Raw genomic sequence first — 11,716 nt, 5'->3', positions numbered from 1 at the left:
TTCAATTCTTTAATGTCTCCCTTCTTATGGATGAGTATAATGTTGGCGTTCTTCCATCTTCTGGTACACTTGAAGTCACGAGGCATTGCGTATAAAGGGCCGCAAGCTTTTCAAGTATCATATCTCCTCCATCCTTTATTAAATCGACTGTTATTCCATCTTCTCCCGCAGCTTTTCCCCTGGTCATGTCACTAAGGTAATTTCAAATAGAATCAAGGCAACACTTGACTTTAGCCGCCCAAGAGAACAGGCTGGCTACAGGAAGGGATATTCTACGATGGATCATATCCATGTCATCAACCAGGTAATAGAGAAATCTGCAGAGTACAATCAACCACTCTATATGACTTTCATAGATTATGATAAAGCATTTGATTCAGTAGAGATACCAGCAGTCATAGAAGCATTACGTAACCGAGGATAGGGGTGGGACTGCCCAAAGTCATTTTGGAGTAATTTTTTGAGCAATTAAAATTTCATTTTGGAGCAGTTGAAATTTCATTTTGGAGCAGCTTGGAGCAGAAAAATCTGCAGGCCAATCTGAATTTTCGTGGCATAATGGAATATGGCAGCGCACTCTGAAATCACGAGAGACACGGAATAAACAAACACAAAGCATAGTAGAAGCGCGCTTTATAGCTATAGCGTACTAGAATATGGAAGAGTAGGTCGAGCGGCGGCATGGCGCATGCTTTTCTGTAAAGCCGAAAACATCGGTGGCACTATGCTCGAATTATATACTCTTGCACCAACGCTCATGATGATAGCAGTAAATGTTCTAAAATTATGCGGTCTAATCGACGCGGTAACATAATTTCTGGGCCATCATATGTCACTGCAGACCCACCAAGCCGTAATCAACCCTGGTCTGGTATAATGTAAAACTGTTCCAATGTGTTTTTATTGTGATGGCAATTATATGGACACTCCAGGTGTGTATTTCTGCCTTCATCAAGATGTTCCGTATAAACTCCAGAGGTGATAACGCCGTCGCCACACGCCGTATGTGCTGGTGAAAAGATGTGATGGTGAGCCGACGATGGCGGCTCAATTTCGCTCGCGCAAGGGATGAAAGCGGGGAGGAAGCGCGCCGTCTCCCGTCGCACGCAAGGCACCGGGTGGAGGGGAGGGAGGTGGGGGGGGGGGGTTCTACTCCGGCACATGCTGCATAGGACGCGCCCGCGAGAGCCTTATCTTGAAAGGGATCTGCGATGGGGACAAAGTGCATGCGCCGAGTGCTGGTAGCTTCGTATGCGCTCTGCTTTCAACGTTTAGTTCGTGTTGAAGCAAGAAGCAGTTCTAAGGCCAATTCACTCGCTGCTGCGGCCGCGCTTTCTCCCTATAGCGTTCTGACAGTGATCTTCTGCAGTCATCAAGTGGGATGTGTTCATGTTTGCTAGTGTGTGCGTGTCACCATGCTTCTTAATTTAGTTAGCAAGTGAACGTTTACAAGTTTACACGTCCGATAAAACTACTACCCTTACTTCGTATGGCTGTCTACTAATTTGCAATTGAAATCGATGCTTTGCTTTTGAAACTGCGACTTTTTATTCCAAATCCGCCATTAGCCCTTTGTCATAGGTCCAAATGGCTCAGGCCGCCCCCCTACGGGCATAGAAACAGATGGCAATAGTTTTACGTTATACCGGCCCTGGCAGCAGAGACGCCTTCCCGCTGCACCCGCTGCAGCCCATGACTTCCTAATTCCTAGTTCACTTGCAGCGCCATCAGCCTACTATTTGTTATTTTGCACCTCAGCTTCGGACCACCACACCGCTCGGCCCACTCAAGCGTATTCTAGTACACTCCAAGTACAGCTGGCCTGGCCATTCCAACAGCAGCGGCTACAGCTGGGAGTGGCCACGCACGTCCAGTGTTATAAGCGCGAAAATTGCGAGACACTGCGGGAGGCGCCTTAGCGCGGTGTTCAAATGTGAATGGTTGCACTCTTTTTTGGAAAACGAATCCGCTCGCAGTTCGCGGCCACTGCCAGAGCACACATGCCGTTGCCCTTCTGGCGCAGTGTAGCGCAATTTCGGTCAATTTTCTGTGTTTGGCGCAGGAAATTGCGTTTGTATCACAATGGCGCAATTGGCGCAGGAGTCCCACCCCTGCAAGGAGTGGGACTCCTGCGCGTAGGTTATCCATCCTACGCATGTAACGGTCATCCATCCTATGCATGTAATGCGTAGGATGGATAACCGGTGGACCATTAGAGTTACGGAATGGATACCAAGAGAAGGTAAGCGCAGTCGAGGACGGCTGAAAACTAGGTGGAGTGATGAAGTTAGGAAATTCGCAGGCGCAAGTTGGAGTCAGGTACGCAAGACAGGGGTAATTGGAGATCGCAGGGAGAGGTCTTCGTCCTGCAGTGGACATAAATATAGGCTGATGATGATGATGATCCTGCATACAACAATAAACCATGTGTAAAACTGTGAATACTAAAAAGGTTTTGTCGCTTTATTGTCGCTTACAATATTATTTGCCCACTTTATGTCGAAAACTCACTTTGAAGAACTTAAATCTGCAATAAATCCAGTGTGTTTCAGCGAATGCTTTCAAAAATTTTGAAGTATGCCTGTGGCAGATAGCACAACTTTTGTGCTTCAATGCATAAAATGACGATTTATTAAAAAAAGTAACTGGAATGCCAATGCATTTCTCTGCAAAGTATGGGAATTAATATCTCGAAACTGGTGTCATCCTGAGAATTCGTTCCAAGTGGATCCACTTTTCGAACTCCTCAGCTAGAATTTGTAAACTGCAAATGGCCCACAAGGTAATTACATAAAAACTTCATTAGTGAATATTTGTTAATTAGTTGATTATGCCCTTTAATTTTTTTGTACGAGTAATGTCTGCCACTTCGAGTAGACTAGCTCATGAACTAGAATAGTGATATCTGCCATAGGCAACCTTTAAAATTTTTTGAACGTGTTCGCTGAAACACCTCGGTATATTAGTAGTGTGCGAATAGTCATTTTTCCGACCGAATCGAATCAAATAATCCCAGAAGCGAATCGAATCGAATATCGTACATTTTTGAACAATGAACAGCTGTTATAACAATACAAAATGACATTCACATCCATGTATTCTTAAAGTTATCAAGTTTCTGTCATTGCATGTTACATTATGAAGCACTGTCAATTAAAAGCAGAAATTCAGCAGCAAACAAATAGTTTCTTCACCGGCATCGAACTTTTCAATTAGAGTGAATGATTGCTGTATAGCATGTAAAGTATGGCTGCCTAAGCGGTGCAGCCTGCTCTACTACGCAAGTTTTCATGTTTTATGTATTTACTATGCCTGTTAAGGTGAAAATTTAACCATAGTTTCACTCTAGTTTCATGTTTATTTGGGATTTTGAAATATTCAAAAAGTATTCGAGAAATATTTGCATTAACGAATAGTGACTATTCCATTCGAAGACCGTATCGAATAGAACACTATTCAATTCGTGATTCGAAAGTTTGATATATCAACTGGTTAAACAAGAGCACCTTGAGAGCCCATTCATCTTTTTGATAAATTTAAGCCCATAGGCTACTTCAGCAATGGTTTATAATAACCCATATATAACAGGCAAGTGCTCCCTTCAAGTAAGAAAGCAGGAGAAAGTTCCAACAACTTCAGAATAAGAGTTGTGGACATGTCCCATAGTCTGTAAAGAGCTTTGGACAGTACTTGCCAAGGGCCTATTCCATGCTGCTCAATTTATATAAATATGGGGAGAAATGCCACATAAACATATTTTTTTACCATATCTTATAAAACAAAGTGATGAAGTGCATGTTAATAAATAGAATGCATTTTTGCATTCACTTTCTGTATTTTAAGTTACCAACTTGCAGGTAATAGGTGCTTAGAATGAATGAGTGTTTGCTAAACATAGTATTATTGACAGTGATGCTGGTAACTCTGTCCCTATTGGTGATTTGATCGGAACAACCAAACAAAAATGCCACACAACTTATGTTCCCTCTGATGACAGGCTGTTTGGCACCACATGGACCTCCTTCAAGACAGGAGCAATTTTAATTCAATGTGGTCTGTTAAACTAGGCGAAACAATTGGTGTGTTTTGTGTTACAGAACCTTGAGGGCCATTGTGATTGCTGATGTTTGGTGGAAGTGCTGTCCCTCGAGTTGAGCAGGAACTGCACTTGTGCATAGCTTCTCCGCAATTCCTATATTATAACAACACTTTCAGGCTACTTAAGCACACCCTCCATGCCACTATATTGGAAGTGTGCTTCACAGACAAGTATTCATTGCACTGACAGTCAAGTGGCACAACTAATGCGCAAATGCACATAATTTTGTTTGGTGGAGCCGCCAAAAACTTCTGGCAGTTAAGACGGCTTTCAAAATTCAGAAGCATTTGAGTATGGATGCCGTAGGCATTTAAGATCATATGAGCAGTAGCATGCAGATGCATACACACACTACTTGTTATGTCATTTGTTATGCTAATGGCAAGTTGGTAACTTAAAATACAGAAAGTGAATGCAAAAATGCGACGGCAAAAGATGCACGGTACTTGCCTATGACAGCACTGACCCTGATGGGGTCAAGAGCCTCTTTTTGCCCCTTGGTGTTGTTTCCAAAGAGTGAGTCCTCCTCTGTGAGCGTACGGTGAAGCAAGACCCCTGCAAACTTGCCTGGTCCACCGTGGCAGGCTATGGTAAGCTGTAGCCAGGACCATCTCTTAACGAGCACTCCTCCAACCTATGTGAACCTGCACGTTTAAGTAAATGTTAGCAAGGAAGTTTTAAGGCTTTTAAGCACATTCACACAACAGTCGTACTCCAAATAAATCACAACAGTGCCTGTTCCAGACCTGGAATGCTAACCTTACTTGACTACTTTCATAGCTTCTCATGCTGTTTGGATGACATGTGCTTCAAAAAACGAGGATTTATCCAGCACAAACAACAACATAATAAGTAAACCAAAATATCAATAACATTCAGGATTTCTCAATGCAATTAGCAGTCTTAGGATTCTTCACATACTTTCGGATGTCTGTCTAACAATTTTCCCTCCAATTTTGCGTCACTTGGTAGTCCATAGTCTAACGGGTAGAATATCGAGCTGCTATGTTGAGGGAAACAGGTTCATAAACAACCGACAGACCAGCTTGGGTCCCTGTGTATGTGCCACTCTTCAATTAACCCCTTTCAAGCCATCTTAGGCAACTGCTGCTTGTGCTGGCAAGTAGCAGTAGGAGCTCGAAGAAGAAGATAACTATCGACGTTAATGCAATTAACACTACACATCAGATTCACTTGCAGTGTCCCTGAAGTAACCTGCGAGATTCTACTCAGCTGTATGAAGTGTACATAAGCCACAAAGGCAGGGTGTGCCAACCGCTACCTCATCAATCAAATGAATCGACTCGCAAAGCACATGCTGCGCAATATCATGGAGCAGACTTAGAAGTTTGTGGACAACTACAACTTTGAGAAGCAGGTCGCCATCAACTTGAAGTCACTCGATGTCCACGTCAGAGACCTCATGGGAGACTGAGTCATTTGCCTGGACGGGCGTCATCGCACCCTCACACAATGTATCACAATTCTGGCTGTCTCGTTAATTCTACCATCATAAGAATCCTCATCATGTATCATCACTAATTACACACTGATCGTAACAATGGTAATTGCATTAATGTTGCCAATCGTCTCTAAAGGATGGCTGCACTGCCAATTTTTTTTAATGTGGGAAGAAACATTAGTGAAACTGAAAACCATCTGTGATTCTATAGTAATGAGGCTATGGCAGTAGCTATACTTGAACTCTTGTAGACACTTTTATTTACTGTTTACTAAATCTTTAAGAATACCTTGAGCACGAGTTTTTGTAGAGATAATGAATGCTACAGCTTAAAAGAGCACTAAAGAGAAATTAAATTAAATAAATTCTGGAGTTTTAGATGCCAAAATCACAATCTGATTATGAGGTACACCATAATGGGGGAGTCCAGATTAATTTTGACCACCTGGGGTTGCACAGTGTTCGAGTGGTTTTACTGTTCATCTACATCAAAATGTGGTGATTTGATCCACGACCTCATGCCTAGCAGCACAATGCCAAGGCAACTACGCAACCACGGTGGCTGAGCGCTAAAGAGAAAAATAAATTCACGCGTATCTGTAAATGACCTTCCTACTATACATAAGGACTCACTCGTACACTGACAAGAGGCTGAGTAAAGTGAAGTCATGGATTTTGTTGGTGTCTGCTGGAGTTTAATTTTTTTACAAATAAAGGCATTCTTCATTATACTTCAAAAGAGCTAAAGACTGAAATTAAAAAGCGTCAACAACTTTTACTGAGCCAAAACAACCCAGGTTGGTAAAAATGCTTGAAATCTATGACATCACAATCAGGTATCAGCACTAGGGTATCGGGACGATACTTGGAAAATGGAGCTTTGAGCTTCATTTTCTCATATCATAATCAACCTACTGCCAAGAAATTAACAGAAATAAGAAATTTAAAAGGGTGCTTTTTCAGTTGTAATTGATTTATGGTGTCTTTAGTGTCTCCTTAATACAAAACAAGGAATACACTTGGTTCAATAATAGGGTAACATGCATCATTGATTCTCATTAAGGTGTGATTGCCAGTATAGCAGAGGGCAACCACTGGCTGATCCAGAGGAGAGCCCTGCGAACTCTCCCCCACCCGCCCGATTTCAAATTGCTTTATGAGCAGCGATCCGGTTTCTGCATCTCAAGAGACACAATGCCAAGGAGATTCATGGGGCAGGGTTACGGTATGTAGTGACTGACACTGCACACCGTGCAGCTAGGCATCAATCTCTTCGGAATTTTGTCCCTTGAAATGCAGAAAGCCTGGATCACTGCTCGATCTTGCTTTGCGGTGAATTGCAATACTACATTGGACATATTTTTATTCTGTTAAAATTAAAAAGACGTGCATTCATGTTGATGCCTAATGTGTACACCTGTTCCAAACTTATGGTTCCAATAATACCAAGTTTCCGAACGCCCCTCGTATATCAGGCATATACTCTGAAAAGACATTTTATGTTTAGTATGTTCACAAGTGACACCGAAATTTACTCCTAGTCCTGGTGCAGTTGCAAAGTCTAAGTGATTAAGTGCATGTCTGCTATTGAAGGCACTGCGCACAAATTGATCAATGGAGGAAATGGTTGCGGTCGCATCAGCAATGTTTTCCTTCTGCTCCCTGCAATGCATTCTCACGGCATCACTGCATTTGATCATGGTGACGCTAGATGAATGACCAAAGAATGCACCTTTCGCGTTCCGGAATGGTTGTGGTGTCTCCAGGTTCATTTTGAATCTGATAAACAGATGTCAGTATTAAAACACGAGGCCACAATACATCAAAAGCAACAATTAAAAGATCTACATGGACCATTAAGTTGACATAAATGGATGGATATAAATGACTGTTTCAAAAGAACAAAGTGTGGCTGCTCTTGCCACTGACAGTGTGAGGTGGGCAAATAATTATTTTTAATTCTTCTCCTAATTTCTAAAATTATTTTTGCTTCTTAAAGGCAGTCACTTCTTAAAGGCAGCTTTTTCAAATAAAACCATCGTGTTGCATTTTCTTACTCCCGTCTAGCTGCTGCTACTACATTTTGCTTACTCTCAAAGAAAGTATTTCATAGAACTCCTCCACCAACAAAGCATTGTTCCAAGCTTGTCGCAAAGCGTCATTTAGTTAACAAGGATGTGCTCCCCTTTCACTCTGTCCTCTCTATAGTGTGTGAATTCAAAGCAATTATAACTTATTGACAAAACCATCTACTTGTATAGTCACAAAAAACTCTGCTAATTTTTGACATTTATGCAACAATATTGTCGATAATGCATACATGCCCCTGGAAGCACAGTGGAACGACACGGCAGAAAAGCCGACGCATCTCGTTCGCTTACTGATTTTCGAACTTTGTAAGTCAAAGTGTTACTGAAGTGCCAAAGGCTGAAATTTCACGCGATTACGTTCTATCCCAATAAATTAGAACCTAGAATGCCATGGAATCTGCCATTTCCGTGAATGCAAAGATCGCCTACACGTAGCCGTTTGCTCAAAGCACTCGATGGCGTCGAACGGAGAACATGGGGGAAAAACAGTCACAGGCCTGCGCGGCACACGCAGCACAGTCACAGCTTAAGCTGGTGGAGCGGCTCAAGAGTAGCTCCAATTTGGGCACCACACACAAAAGGGTCTTCGCGGCAGTCTGTTCGCCTCATTTGATGATAATGATCTGAACTGTCCACCCGGCGTCGACGGCGAACTGCGACTTGTAATGCTCTCCACAGCAGTCTGCTGAGCCCGATCAAGCCTTACTACAACTTACATGTCGGGCGCGCCGCGTTTGCAGGCACTTTAACTAGATGGCGCCACCATACTGGCGGAGTCTCAGCAGCTCGGGAACGCGTTGATTGCGCGCCTCGTCTGAATCGCATATCGTCGTCTGAGCCTGCGGACGCTGCGTTTGCAGGCATCTTGCCTAGATGGCGCCACAATGCTGGCGGAGGCTCGAGTCGTCTCACCCTGCGTTTGCCTTAGGGTATTTTCCGCGGCTCGATAGCAAGCGCTTGCGTGGCTCAGTGGTAGAGTATCCGGCTCCCACGCAGCGGGCGCGGATTCGATCCCGGCGAGAATCGGGTACTTTTTTTCGCGTTTCCGGCGATAGTGGTGACGCGGCCGCCGGCGGCGGAATCATCGCGACCCGAAACGGCTATTGGAATGAGCCCATAACAGCTTACGCTGTAAAAAATAAAGTAGAACGCGCGCGCACCGGTGGAAAACAAACCACTCATGGTTGGCAAGGCACATAACCCGATTTCCCAGCATTCAGCAGCCCTTCCCCTGTCGAGAAAATAGTTTTAGATTAGGAGGACGCATAGAGTTAGTATGCTGACTCTAGAGGAAAAGCTGGGCGAAAAAAGTGTGAACTCCATAGGTTCCGCCATGTTGCTACGACAAATTTTTCGTAGCACTAAAAACATTCAACATATTATACAAAAGCAAGCACTTACACGTAGCACGTAGGCACAGACGTTTGAAGTTCATTCCGCATGTTTTGAATAAATATTGGATGGCTATTTAGAAAATTTGAATGTGAAATTGACGGTGTCTAAAAGGCTGCGTTTGCAGGTGCCTTAACTAGATCGGCTACCATACTGACGGAGGGATCGAGATCAAGTTGATAGCGCGTCTCGCCCGAATCGCATCTCGTCTGCGCCTGCATAGAGTAGCAACATGGCGGCGCCCTTGCGGTTTCCGATTACAATACATGGGCACTATGGGGAGCTTTTACTCTAGAGTTGGTTAAATTAACTCTATGGGGGGACGCAAGCGTAGGGGCCCCCTAGCGCTTGGAGCCGCGGTACTGCACACGCGCAGAATTAACCGACTGCGCGTGCGCAGTACCGGGTAAGCGAAGCTTGTGGAAAGACGACGCTGTCGCAGGCGTTCCGCTTGGTTTGCCCTAAAGTGAGGGTCGGCTGCTCTTCGCTGACGTTTCGATCGCCTGGGCTTCGGAAACCCTCGCGCTCTCTTTCTTTCTTCTTCTTCTTTATTTTTTTTTGTCCCTGGCTCATACCCGCATATCCAATGCGGGCATGCATACGCCACACGTGATTTCTTTCTTTCTTGTCCCTGGGATTTGTGGCGCATACTCGCATATCAAATGCGGGTGTGCGCCACACGTGATTTTATTATCGTTAATCGCGACGTAACAGACGAGCATGTGATGTTACTGATGTCATGACCTATCAGTCATGTTAGTCATACATCCATACCCGTCCATGCCAATTTTGGTGTATACCAAGTGAATGCGACGCGAATTTTCGAAAGGTTTTCGATAGGGTTTTAGCGTGACACCCCCCACCACCGACACTCGTGAGGCAATACAAGCTTCGCTTGAAAAAGTTTACAGCCCACAGGATCTCAGAAAACGTCCAATTTCCATGCAGCCTGCAATAGCAGTCAGTAAAACCGAACACCACAATGCTGTTCACATATACTGGTAGAAGCTGTAAATGCGAATACTAGGCTGCGTTCCCGATGGTCCGTAAACTTTTTCGTTTGGCTGCACAGCCTTGGAATTCTATATTATTAGCGCGCCACGGCTTCCTATATGTTTTCTGATGGCGCGAGCGTTGACCGCACGGCGTGTCAGCGACCGCACGGCGTGTAAGCAACGCGGTGCACTCGACCCTGAAGCGAACAGCGCAGCACATTACATTCGAACTGCAAATCGTCCCACGCATATTTTCGCCGGCCACACCACCCCTCGCTGCTACAAGGACGCTGACACGCTATGTAGCAGATGCACGTCACTGGACGGCGTGGCACGAACGAAATACGTTTGATTACAGTACAGTTCGGGTGATTTCACGTCGCACTGTTTTCTACCGAAACGGCAAAGCATGAGCGCTCATTAATAAGGCTAATTGAATCGGTGCTCGAACACCGTACCAAATATCGTGGGCCACAACCACGGCCGGGCTCGACCTGGCGCGCGCGCTCGCTTCTTAGAAGCGAGACACGGCGGGATTCGAACCCGCGTACGCATGACCCCGAAGCGAGCGCAGTAACCACTCAGTAGAGTGTACTCTAGTACACTGACACTCTACCACTCAGCCATACAGCTTCCAGGGCCTCCAACGCTTCCAAGGCCTGCATTCATGCGAACCATATGATTGCGTTCGAGCGCCCTCGGCGAAAGAAACCACCTAGAAACGCGGTACGCACGAGCGGCGCAGCGTGTCGCCAGCGGTCGAGCACTGTGCGTGGGCGCAAATAGAAATACGCAGCCCGGCCGTGGCACATGTCCTGTTTTCGCTGGCCCCACATAGCTGCTTTACGTCGCCACAAGCGCACCGTGAAGTTAACCCAGGACAAAATTTCATGTTCAATATCACAAATCCAGTGCTGTACATACCAACGTTATTAGACTAGCTTGCCTAGTAACGTTGGTACATACAGCCAATTCTCGGAACAGAAGGAGAGTACTAGTAATGAAAACGCGCATAGAGGCGCGCGGAAGACACGCACAGGCGCTGTACGCACTTTCGCGCTTCTGTTGATCGCGTCGCAATGAACGAGCAAGGGGAATTCGAAACTATCACTCACCTTTGATGTGGCTGAGTCGGAGGCGATCATGGTGATCTTCGAGGCAACAAGAAGCCCATAAAATGCGAGAAACAAGTGCGAATATACCAAAGAAGTCACAGCGAGGCAAACCAAGCGCGCAGAAAACGCAGCGAACTCAAGGAAACTGCACGCATACCGCGGCATACGCCGCACGTACAAACACCCGGAATGCGCCAAAGAGTCAACAGCGCAAACGCGCATTCACACAAGTACGCGCATTCAAATACACGCTTTCATGGACATGAATTGTAATGTTTATTAACGAATTTTGTAATATAAAAATATTGCTTAACAATTTCTGTGGTTTTTAAGTGTATGAAAGTTTTATGGTTAGTTTCTTTGATGAACTATTTTCTTTATCGCGGTAACGCAGTGCACCGGCCGGCCGCGTACGGAACCCACGGGAAATGGTGCATTGAAACGCCGCAAACGTCGCGCCCTGTGTGCGCGAGCAGTTTTGATCGATTCATCATTAATAATAATGATAATAATAAATAAAAACAATCAGTATGCAACACGTGGAGCAACCGGCGCGAACTGAA

General features: G+C 44.9%; 1 long non-coding RNA gene across 1 annotated transcript; it reads right to left on the bottom strand.

The window, feature by feature from the left end:
• Window positions 1-4,572: 4,572 nt before the first annotated feature.
• On the bottom strand, window positions 4,573-11,286 carry LOC119466056 (uncharacterized). Its single transcript, XR_005194995.2, has 3 exons — window positions 11,154-11,286; window positions 7,294-7,340; window positions 4,573-4,743 (listed from the first exon to the last, which is right to left on the bottom strand). It is a non-coding gene; the product is annotated as an uncharacterized LOC119466056 (long non-coding RNA).
• Between the last annotated feature and the right edge of the window lie 430 nt (window positions 11,287-11,716).

Source organism: Dermacentor silvarum, chromosome 10, assembly GCF_013339745.2.
Source record: "Dermacentor silvarum isolate Dsil-2018 chromosome 10, BIME_Dsil_1.4, whole genome shotgun sequence".
Taxonomy (NCBI): Eukaryota; Metazoa; Arthropoda; class Arachnida; order Ixodida; family Ixodidae; genus Dermacentor; species Dermacentor silvarum.
This window is presented reverse-complemented; position numbering and strand designations above follow the sequence as displayed.